We start from the raw sequence: 12,089 nt of genomic DNA, 5'->3' as shown, positions 1-12,089 counted from the left end.
TTTGAGTCTGATGCTCCTTTTATCTACCTTATCAACAGATGAGCAAAACATATGGAATACAAATAAATATTAGGGGGAACAAATGTTAAAATAAATTTAGATTGAAATGCTAGTGATCAATGAAAGGGAAGGATAAGGCGTATGGTATGTATGAATATTTTTCTGTTGTCTTTTTATTTGTTTTTCTGAATTAATGCAAATGTTCTAAGAAATGATCATGATGATGAATATGCAACTATGTGATGATACTGTGAATTACTGATTATATACGTAGAATGGAATCATCATAAGTTAAGAATGTTTACATTTGTTCGTTGTTATATTTTTTTTTAAAAATTAAAAATTTTAAAAAATGGAAAAAAAAATTAGCCGGGAAAAGCCAGAAGAGAAGAATAGCAGTAGAGAGCGAGTTAGGAATACCAGGTCTACCAATTATAAAAGCATATTAAAAGCTTTTACTAAAATTTGTTTTAGCAAAATACATTTCTTTCAGTTATTAAAAAGCTGTTGCATTTACGGTAAAAGAAACATATTTAACCAGAATTTTAAAGAGTAGTTCTAATTTGAGTTGGTTCAATTTTATCTTTATTATTATTTCTTGGTTGGTTTAAAAACACTGCCAAGTTTTTCTGAAACAGTTTGATGGAAAAGAACACATGAATTTTGTACAAATTAACCTCCTTTTAAAATGTAGTCTTATATGAATTGGCTAGAAGGAGAATCATTAGAATGTGTTTGCGAGCGTAATTTGAAAGTAAAAAAGGAAAAATCTTTGAGAGTCTTAATAAAATTGATACTTAACAGAAAAAAAAAATTCCTGCTGGAATTGTGACCATTATATTGAAATTAAATATCAATTTAAAATGGAGTCTTCCAGGGTGGGCCATGGTAGCTCAGCAGGCAGAATTCTTGCCTGCCACGCCCGAGACCTGGGTTTGATTCCCAGTGCCCGCCAATGCAAAAAAAAAAAAAAAAAAAAAAAAGACTGAATCTTCTAATATATGAACACTATCTATTTCTCTACTTAATTTTTATTTTCAGTGCTGGATTTTATTCAAATTCCATGTATTTTGGTAACATTATAAATGACATGGAATATTTTAAATTTTATACCAGCTTTCACTGACAGCATTCAAATAGTATATTATTTCTACCTTATTTTCAAACTTTCTTGGTTGACTAATTTTGTTATTGTAAGTATCATATTGATGATCTTTTTAAAAATGCCATTTGATAAGGTATATTAATATAATTTAGTGTTTATGACCATAGAAATTACTAAAATACTTGAATTTCTACCATCTTAAGTATTTAACTTTACACTGGTTTACATAGCACCATCTCCAAAGATCTGGCAATCTTGTCAGTAAAATGATGTCTTGAGATGTGGCATCCATGGTAAAGCCCTATTAAAATTCTATTGTTCGGAGACTCTAAAAGATACAGGTCTCCAATGAGGTCAAACGTTCGTTCTTAAATAAAAATTAGAATGATGTATGTTAGGATCTCATCTAAGCTAAAGGTTTTTAGGGATGTTGGCATAGAAACCAAAGAAATGGAAAGCTTAATCAAGTTATGAATCTGGGTATGAGATGCAACCTACGTAGACAGAAGTTTAGGAAGTGTAATCTCAGGAACCAATTCCCTTTTAAAGTTTAAAGCCTTTCATGGCATGAGATTAGAAATAAGACTGAATCCAGGTGCCTGAAACTCCAGGTCTCCTACCTGGTGGTAAGCTTATTTGTAAAGAGACAATCAATCCTAAGATTATTCGATGGGTCAGAAAAAGTCAGCCTGTTTCAGAAAAGGAAGGCTCTGCAGGGGCCCCCAAACAGGGTGAAAAAGGTAAGACTTTTTCACAGATGCTGAAGTATGGGTGGCAGAGACCTTAAGGGTGAAGAGGGAACCTGTGAAGAAGGGGCAGACAGCATTGCGGGTCAGAGCCCATGGGTGGGGTGGGGGGAGTAGAACATCTCTGGTGTTGAAGCCCCCCAGGGCAGCACATCCAAACATGGAAGAGGGAGGGCATCCACATGGGGGGGGGGCAGGTAGTGGCAGGGGTAGGGGAATAGGGGACATAAATACACAGAAGGGGATTGACAATAATAAAAATAGGGACCAGGTTTCTCACTGTCAAGAAAGAGGTACTAATATAGAAAGAGAGAAGATCAGATCAAAACCATATTGGGTTAAAATAGGACATACAGCTGTGAAAACAGTTTCCATTTACATAAATATTGACGTACATCCTTTAAGGCGGCTTGGGAGCAGCAATACCCCATTAGCAATGAACATGCCTGGCACCCCAATCTTAGCTTCCGAATAATATTCTTCATTAGTAGGTACAAGGGCTCCTTGGAGAGCTCATTTCAGGGCTGGAACAGAGAAAGGGCAAGAAGTTCAGGATAATTGCATGCTGGAAGGCGAGGAAAGACTCAGAAATACAGGGACAAGTCAACAGGCAGAGGAGCCAGTGTGCTGGTTTGAATTTGTGGACCCCAGAAAAGCGATGACCTTTAATCCACATTTAGTATTGCTGGGTGGGAGTTTTTAAATTATCCGTGGAGACGTGACTCACCAAATTGTGGGTGGTAACTTTTGATTAGATGATTTCCATGGAGGTGTGTCTCCAAACCATTCAAGGTGGGTTTGCTTATTGGAGCCCTTTAAGAGGGAACCATTTTGGAAAGAGCTACAGCTCCTGCACAGTCAGGACCTTTGGAGATGAAGAAAAGAGCTCCTGGGAGAGCTGCATGAAATAAGATGCCTGGAGAGACAGCTGGCAAATGTCACTATGTTTGCCATGTGATTTTTTCAGTTGAGAGAGAAATCTTGAACATCACTGGCCTTTCTTGAGTGAAGATAACCTCTTTTTGGTGCCTTCATTTGGACGTTTTTATAGACTTGCTTTAATTGTGATATTTTCTAGGCCTTAGAACTGTAAACTTGCAACTTATTAAATTCCCCTTTTTAAAAGCCATCCTGTTTCTAGCATAGTGCATCCCGGCAGATAGCAAACTAGAACAGCCAGCTTCAAAGGTCCTCTAAGCCAAGTCAGGGACAATGTGAGCATCAAAATAGTCGCAGTGGATTAGTGACAGCCAATTAATAAGACTGGAAGCCATGGTTGAAGGGGATTAGTGACAGTCAGTGAATGAGACTGGAAACCATGAGTCAATTCAGATAGATATAAAATAAATAAAATGAATAATTCCATATTGTCAGTTGACCTTTTGGGACATCTCAAGTCTTGCTTTCTTCCTTAACGTGTTGCTTGCTGTAAATTCTAACATGACTTCACCATGATTTATTTGGGAAAGAGGAATTGATAGAATTCCCGCTCCCGCTCCCACTAGGTATGCTAAGTGGGCTTCACACTTCTGATTAATAGCAACGGTCCGGAGAATAATTCAAGCAAGGTAATGCCTCCATACAATCCCAAGACAATTCATAGAGTATACCAGAAGCTCTGCAATCCAAAGTTCTTCCAAGGAGACAAGAATATGCAAGAGGTAAATCAAGCAAGACAATGCCACTATCAGATTCCTCTTCCTTGTGACCTGAAACTTTAACAGCAGCAGACACCCTTTCAAACCTCACTCTTCATATTCCCCAAATCTGAGTTAACAAGATCACGTGTGGCTCTGCCCTCTAATCATGAATTTATTAATTGCAAGGGGGAGGATTCAACTCCCACTACATCAGAACTGGCTTATGCACTAATCAATGTTCCCTGAACCTTAACTGTATTTGGCCAGTAGCCTATTATTTTTGACATTCCTCAAAAGTCCAAAGACTGCAAAGCATTTGACACGTCTGCAATCTTTTTTTCTCTTCATATCTTAATTCTTATTTAATCTGCACATTCTTCTGGATTTACCAGTTTAACTAATTTTGTTTCAAATAACCATGTTTCCCTTTCCCTTCTTGTGTATGAAATAGCCAGCTCTGTGTTTCCTCCCTGTAATTGCTTACTGTATTAGCTTCCTATCGCTGCAGCACCAAATTACCACAAGCTTAGCTGGAAACAACTCAAGCTTGAATTATGGTTCTCCAAATCAGAAGTCTAAGACAGGATGGTAGGGCTATGTACCTTCCAGAGACTGTACGTGGGGATTCCTTTCCTTGAACTTTTCAGCTCCTAGGTGCTGCTGCATTTCTTGGTCTGCAGCCCAGTACCTCTCCTGCCGCCAGCCCACCGCCAGGCTCCATCACTGCATTTCCTTCTTTGGCCCTGTTCTTCCTGCCTCCCTTTTATAAGGACCCTTATGATTACATTGGGTGCATCTGGGCAATCCAGGCTCTTCTCACTATTTCAAGGTCCTTAACTTCATCACATCTGCAACATCCATTTTGCCACGTAAAGGAACAACATAATCTCAGGTTTTGGGGATTAGGATATGAGCCTCTTTGACCGGGTGGGGAGCCCATAATTTAGCCTACCACACTCAGCAGTTGAGAATGAAGGGGAACCGCTGCCTCGTTCCTGTCACACTTTAATGTGCACTCAAGTCACCTGGGTTCTAGTTAAAATGCAGACTCTGATTCCATGGGTCTGGAGTGGGACCTGAGATTCTGCATTCCTGAGATTCTAGCTCCCAGGTGCTGCTGCCGCAGGGACCATGCCGAGTAACAAAGGTAATGCTTTTCTGGGGCTGCTCTGACAAACACCACACACTGGTTGGCCTAACAACAGGAATTTATTGGCTCATGGTTTTGGAGCCTAAAATTCCCAAGTCAAGCATCTTCAAGACCAGACTGTCCCTGCTTATTTCTTCTGTTTATTAAAGACTCCATCCTATAGATTCGGCCTGCCCTGACTCAGTGGGGCCACACTTGAACTAAAAATAGCGCATCTTATAAATGGGTTCACTTCCACCGATAGAGCACTGATTCTGCATCTTGGCTGTAGGCTGTAATCACTGAGGGAGCTTTAACAAATACTAGTGCCTGGGCCACCCTTAGAGACCATAATTTAACTGCTCTGGTGGATGGGCATTGGGGAGGATGTTCAAAGCTCCCAGGTGACTCTAATGTGCAGCCAAAGCGGAGAGCTTTGAATGCTGGGCTCAGATGGAAATGAGCACAAAATCAATAGATGATTTTGAGGCCTGATTCTGGCTCAGGAGGAAAAAGGGCAATTATGAATGAGCAGTGGTTGCCACTGGCTGGAAAAGGGGCTGATGGGCGATTGCTGTGCTTCCTGTGCATTTGCTGAGCTGGGTAGGCTCCCCTGTGCAATACGCCGAGATGATTTAGTCCTGTATGTCCCAGAATATATAAATATATAAAGTATAAATAAATCCTACAGAACACTAAGGCAAAAGATTGACGACCAACAGGTATGTAACAAAAGCGGGTATCCAAAAATCCAGTAAGCCTATGAAAAAAATGTCAAGTACAACAATGAGGATAAATGAACGATAACTGCATGCAACAATATAGATGCATCTCACCAAATACAATGTTGGATGAACAAAGCCAAATGCAACAGAATATAAACTACATTTTCGTTATGATAAAGCACAAAACAGCAGCAGCAGCAGTAATCTACGCCGTTAGATGTCAGGTGAGCGGCTACACATGGGGGTAATTAGGACTGGCAGGGCGCACAGGTGGCTTGTTTAATTAAGATTAATTCGACGCTGCCACGCAAGATGGCTCGTATACTTAACACTCATAGTGCTTACAGTGTGGCAGGCTTTCTTCTAAACCCTTTACAAATGTTGAGGAAATAGTTAATCCCCATAAAAATCCGATGAAGTGGGTGCCATAACTGCCTTCCTTTTCAGAGCGAGAAACTGAGGCACAAAGAAAGTAAGCAAACTTGCAAATGGTCACCCAGCTAGCATGTGGTGTTGCTGGGATGTGGATGCAGGAATTTGGATCTCGAATCCGTGCTCTTAACTACCACTCCTGCTGCCTCTTTTCAAGATGTAGGGAGACTGTTCTACTCAACAAAGTAATGGTTTCTCCTCATTAACCAATGTCTAAATGTATTCACATATTTGTGCAATAAAAGCTCAGTAACATTCATGAGAAGAAATAAACACAATTAAATATAAAACGTCCTATCCTTGTTTTATCAACAAACATTCGATTGTTGAAATATTGGTTATTATGTGAAAATGATTTTAAAATTCACGGATTATGATTGAGTTTACCACCCTTTCCCAACTGAGTTCTTTTTAAATTTATTTTAAAAATGTTTTTATTAAGTATAGAACAGTTAGAAAACTGTACAAATTATAACCGTACCGTATTTACCAATTTACATTTCTACCAATTGTTTCTGAAATATCCTTTTTTATCCTCCTCTATTTGATATTTATGTACCATATGATTTGGATTATGCTGCCTTTGTAGAATGTTTTGACATATGCTAGGGCAAGTTTTTTCCTATAAATCTGGCATGTAATGAAGAAAACTAGTATTAATTCTTTTCATCCTGTTTTCTCTCCTTTCTTTTGGAATTCCTTCCAGGAATCTCAGTAAAGTGTCCTTTCTCAAATTGAGAGGTTCTTAGGATAGTGAACATTGTTTTTGTGTCTTTATTGTATTAAACTTTCTTATTTGTGTCAGTAGTTTTTCATTTAATTCTTCTGGATTTCATAAGACACCAATAAAATTATCAGACTTTTTTTTATTGAGTTATCTGCTATTTATCTGTTTCTTTCCTTATTTGACGAATTGCCTTGTTGCATTTTTCAAACACTCAGAAAAATGCTAAATTACTGTAGTTATGTTGGTATCCTTTTCTCATCGTTCATTTCAGTGGGAACCACTAAAGGGTGTCAGTATTAAGAATGTTTTCGATTAATGGATTGTGGTAAATGTTGTTTTACTTCATGTTAGGGAAGTAGCTTCAATATCTAGCTGACCAAGAGATTTTTAAAAATCAGGAATGGATTATGATGGCATATAGCTTCTTCTTTGCCCTGTGCAAATGATAAATTATATTAACATATTTTCTAATATCAATCATCCTTGTTTTCATGAATTAAGTCTTAACTTGGTCATGGTGTATTGTTCCTTTAATATAGAGCCAGTTTTGGCTTGCTAGTATTTTATTTTTAAACTTTGCTTCTAGATTTATGACTGAAATTGTCCTGTAGTTTCCTTTTTTTTTTGGTGTTATGTTTGTCAGGTTTTTGAGTCAAGGTTAGCCTAGTTTGGTCAACAAATAGGAAAGATTTCCATCTTTTTCTATTTGTAAAGACTGTGTTTAGCATCTCTTCCAACGGTTAAAGAACCATCTTAGGCACTTCTTTAAAAAGAAATTCATAGTCAAATTTCCTTTTTTTCTCATGGTTATAATATCCTTCTCACTTCTTTCTTTCTTTTTCCAGACATTCTTCCATTTAATCGATATTTTAAGTTGTATCAGGAAAGATCTGCATTTTTTGAACATCTTGGATATTTTCTATGCCTTTGGGTAAAGTTGTTTTGTTTATGATTTGAGTTTCAGGGTTGCTGGGCATTAAGTAGGAAGCTATTTAAACCCTCTGTAAACCCTCTTCTGTGGATTGAGGTTATTGACTAGAGCTGAGTTCCCGTCCGACTCTACAATTCTATACTTATGGCCGGATTGCCTATAGAATTACAAAAATATATCTCTTTGATTCTTATTGTGGTAGAGGGATAGAGGTAGATATCTCTGGTCTCTACCCATTTTTAAAAGAAGCCAACAATTTCAATTATTATAAATTTATTATTGTTTTAATATATAATGTCAGAAATGTCATTATATAATACATAATGTCAGAAATTGAGGCTGAATCAAGGAATGAGGTTCTTCTTTACCAATGCCCACCTGGTTTTTCTAAAATGGGAGTTGACCAAAGTTTTCAAGAAAGTAAAAGAACACCATGGAAACCACTTTACTAGAGAATTCAGGCAATATGCAATGCCAGATTTCCAAAATAAAGTATATAAGGTTTTTTTTTTAATCTAGCAAATTTTATGGGAACTTGAAACATTAATATGAAGATTGTTAAATGTGTTTAATAGCATTTTCCTTCTTTGAAACTACGTAAGTAATATGGAAATTTGGGAAATTTTAGAGAAACAGACAGAGAATAATTGAGGGCCCAAGTGAATGCTCTGGCATGAATAATTTTTTTGACTGCTCATATGACTGCCAAGTTCACAATTTGGTTTTTATTATAAAGTCGTCCTAAGTCATTTCTCGAAACAGCTCTTCTGATTAGAAACAAATGTTAAAGAAATATGCATTTTGGTCAAGTATTTATTTCAACTCCCCCGATGTAGTGAGGGCAAGTGGAAAAAGTGTTGATTTCAAGTCAAATGGGATGGAAGCAAATCCCAACTCTCATTTGCTTGTTATGCTGTCACAGAAGAATTATTTAATATCTGACACTTCAATTAAAGTCAGTGTAAATGTATTGCGTGCCTGTTATGTGGTAGTAGTGTGCAAGGTGGAAGAAAAAATATTAAATATAGACAAGGCTTCTTTTCTATCCTGGAAAGTAGGAGAAGAGCTACAAGAGATAAGAAGAGGTTTGAGGGACAGAAAAGACTCAAGAATTGTTGGATGGCCTGTTCATTTAGCAGCATATATAATAAAAACTGGAAAAAACAAGAAAATATTAGCATATCACCTATAAAAGGATGACCTGCAACTTCATGAGGGATTTCATCTTTTCAAAATATGTTTGAAATTGCTCATGATAGACTGTTTGCAAAGAGAAAAAGGATAACCCAAGAACACTTGGCAAGTTAAAAAGAATGGGGGATGACTTGCTCTTTTATATATTAAAACAATGATAAATTTATAATAATTGAAATTGTTGGGTTCTAAAACTCTGGCAAAAGAAGTAACATCCATGATAGATCTATGACGGTAGGTAAACCATGTGGTTCTGGATAGAGTCTCTTCACTTAAAGAACTTAAAGGAAGGAGAATAACGGGAAAGCATGGAGTTATTCAATGAACAGTGTTCATAAAACTGGCTGTTTGGGGGAGAAAGATCATGTTAGAACCTCTCTCAAAAATCATACAATATTCTGAAGGGTTGGGCTTTAATTTTCTATTTGAAAAGATCACATTATCTACCCATAGTGGTAATACTTTATGGATTGTAAAGCACTACACAAAAAGGGTATTTCTATCATCATAATCATCACCCTTTTCTATGATCCAGGAATTGAAACCAGATTTCCAGAGTATTTGAATGTGTTTTTCTCCATATTTTACCAATACCGTGGGGAACCCAGACGAGACGATTCAAGCAGGACCTGTCTGGGCATTGAAGGGAAAGTCCGCCAGGGCGAGCAGCATGAGAAGTCCACAGGGAACTGATTATTCCACGTTGTTTTACGCCCTTTACAACTGGGAGCTGTGCTAGAGAATGGCTGATGCTTTTGCCACTACTCATCTCGACATTTAAATACAGAAGAAAAGCCAATATTAGGCACCTACCTATGTGTCTCAACAAATTTTGGCATACACTTTAAGGATGTATATATTTTATAAGACAATTTATTTAAGTGCATTTGTGAGAGAATGTCATGGTTCATCAGGTATTGGATTCTATTAACAAAAATAGATTAATGAATTTTTATAGTAATCATGGATGCATCAATACTACTGCAAATCCTATGGTAACTCAGTAGCATCAATCAGTAGTAGTACTAGATTTGTGCCATTTCTAATTTCATATATACACATACATATGTATATACACTCATACATTTATGTGCGTGTATGTATGTGTTTGAATAGTGTGAATATATATTCATTAGAGTTTGCTATTAAGGTGCCATGTGAAAGTCATCTTCGGTTTCTCCTCATTTCTTAAAATCATAAAAAATTTCTCAGGTAATTAATTATGTGCAAGGAACGGGACATGGCTGAGGAGTCAAAGAATTATAAAGCTCTCCTGGTCCCTCAAGAAGTTACTTTGATATAAAAAGATACACCCACAGTATTGCCAAGCAAGCATTAAGACTGAGGCCTGATTAAAGAGTATTGGAGAATCAGGAAAATGCTGTTTGGCATGTAGGGAACTTGAGCTGAAAAGCCTGAAGTCATTTTTAGCAAGTCTTAAGATTGTATATGGAATGGCAATACTGAACTTTGTAATAGAGAGACTGCTCTGTAGAAATGCATTCAAGAATCTAAAATCCTTCATTGTTAAAACAAGGTAGAAAAAATGATCCATTTCCATATATCTTATTATTTGAGTGTTGTCATTCTTGACATTCTGGTATTTCACCTTTATTTCATGCCGACAGAATATCTGAAGTTGATCTGACTTTCACCTGTGATGGGTGTAAATAGCAGTTTGGGTTACTGAGTAAAAGTGACTGCTGAAACACTCTGCCTTTGTTTTAGTTACAGTTTTAACTCTCAGTTCATGTTATAAACACCTACTAAACGGTCCATGCGGAGACCCACACTTGCCCATGGATCAGCTATTTTTTGTCTGAAATGTAACTTTCCAAACTGTTTTTACTGTGAGAAGTTTAACAGGATGATGGATACTTTCATTTTATACAGAAAACAGAATAGAGGACAAATTTGGCTAAGGAATTTCATAATTTTGTGCCAAGCTTAAACTGACATAAATCAGTAAATTTATTAATATAAATAATCATAATCAATGCATGTTTATAGTTTGTGTGCTTACAAAGAATTATAAATTGACCATAAACCTAATTAAACCCAAGATTCTAGCCCAGTCAGACTCCTAAGCTCATGTTCTATCACCACGATATCTCTACAGAAGATTTTTTTCTCAAGCAGATAAAACCTAAACAAGTAAATGGGACTAAGTTAGTTTATAATTGCAAAGTATTATCTTCATCAGAATTTGAGAGAGAGAACAAAATATGTTACCAGAAGATATTAGCAGTTCTAAATTGTTGATGGAAAAAGGAAGAAAGTGAATCAATTTACATCTAAAGCACATTAATTTTGTTATAACAATACTCCATTTAACAGGCATGTGAATTATGTCTGTAGTTCAAGCTGGTGAATATCACATCTCACAGAATGAACCTACAGTTTCTGAGACTATGCTCACTTTCGCCTTTTTCCCCCCATTATTAAAATATGGTTAAATCAATCATAGGATAGAAAAAATTATAATAAAAAGGAGAATTGAAGGCATACCCCTGGAATAAAAATGAAAATTCTAGTGCTATTTGTATCTTTAGACACCAGAAATAATAGGATTTGTATCATTGATGCCAGTGATAATGAGATTCCTTGGTACTGGAATAATTCTAGGTGTCTCTCCCTTCTCTAAACTTTGTCTTCATAATATCTTGCTATCTTAGAGAGAAAATGCAATTAAGCTAGTATATGTTCCTTCCGCCTGTGACCTCTGATTCAATCCCACTCTATTATGAGTCACGTATAAATAAAAAATTTCAATTTACTTTTCAGACTGTCATGGCCTGATACAGTACCTTTTAGTAAGATAGAAATAATTTGGAAAAAAAAAAAGGCCAAGGTGATGGTTAAAAAATGCCATTGTCATAGTTTCCCCTTTAATCAGAGTTTCCATTAATTTGAAAAGCACATGGGAGGCAGCGGCAGGCAGGTTACGGACGGACGGACGCAGTCCCAGCTCACTAAGACTGGCCAGGTGGGCAGGGGGTGAGAGCCGCGGACACAGCGGGGAAGGCGCGGCTGTGCCATCGCCCGGCGCCCTGGCTGCGTCACCCCTTTGCGTGGTCTCTGTAAGGGCAGCAAAGGACCAAGGGCAAAACCGCTCAGTGGGCGTCAAACTTGTTACTCAGGAACCACGGTGAGGGAGTAAGAACCTTTTCCGCGAGCTGTGGGCCAGATAAACTTGGTTGCCTTCTATTCCTATTCTCTTTTTCCCTTTTGGTGGAGATGTTCCTTTGGGTTCAGAGCGCTGTCGCCAGCTGACAACAACCTTCAGCCCTGAGGAAAGCAGCCGGGACAGACGCAGAGTGAAAGGACAAACGTCAGCTCTGCTGCAGTAACCCTGGCCCAAGGACGCACGTGGTGCCGTGAGCCGCTCCGCGTTAGGGAGCAGAGAGTGCGGTACCTTCAAACAGACTTTTGGCATAGCCACAAAAAATAGGACAGAAAT

General features: G+C 37.6%; 1 protein-coding gene and 1 non-coding gene across 2 annotated transcripts in view; one reads left to right on the top strand and one right to left on the bottom strand.

The window, feature by feature from the left end:
• SGCG (sarcoglycan gamma) overlaps positions 1–12,089 on the bottom strand; it is a 137,286-nt gene that overhangs the window by 80,649 nt on the left and 44,548 nt on the right. The window lies entirely within an intron of this gene.
• Positions 8,560–8,666, top strand: LOC143681932 (U6 spliceosomal RNA). The gene has a single exon (XR_013174968.1). It is a non-coding gene; the product is annotated as a U6 spliceosomal RNA (small nuclear RNA).

Source organism: Tamandua tetradactyla, chromosome 4, assembly GCF_023851605.1.
Source record: "Tamandua tetradactyla isolate mTamTet1 chromosome 4, mTamTet1.pri, whole genome shotgun sequence".
NCBI classification, from domain to species: Eukaryota; Metazoa; Chordata; class Mammalia; order Pilosa; family Myrmecophagidae; genus Tamandua; species Tamandua tetradactyla.
The sequence above is the reverse complement of the archived record's forward strand: the minus strand, read 5'-3'. Positions and strand labels throughout refer to the sequence as shown.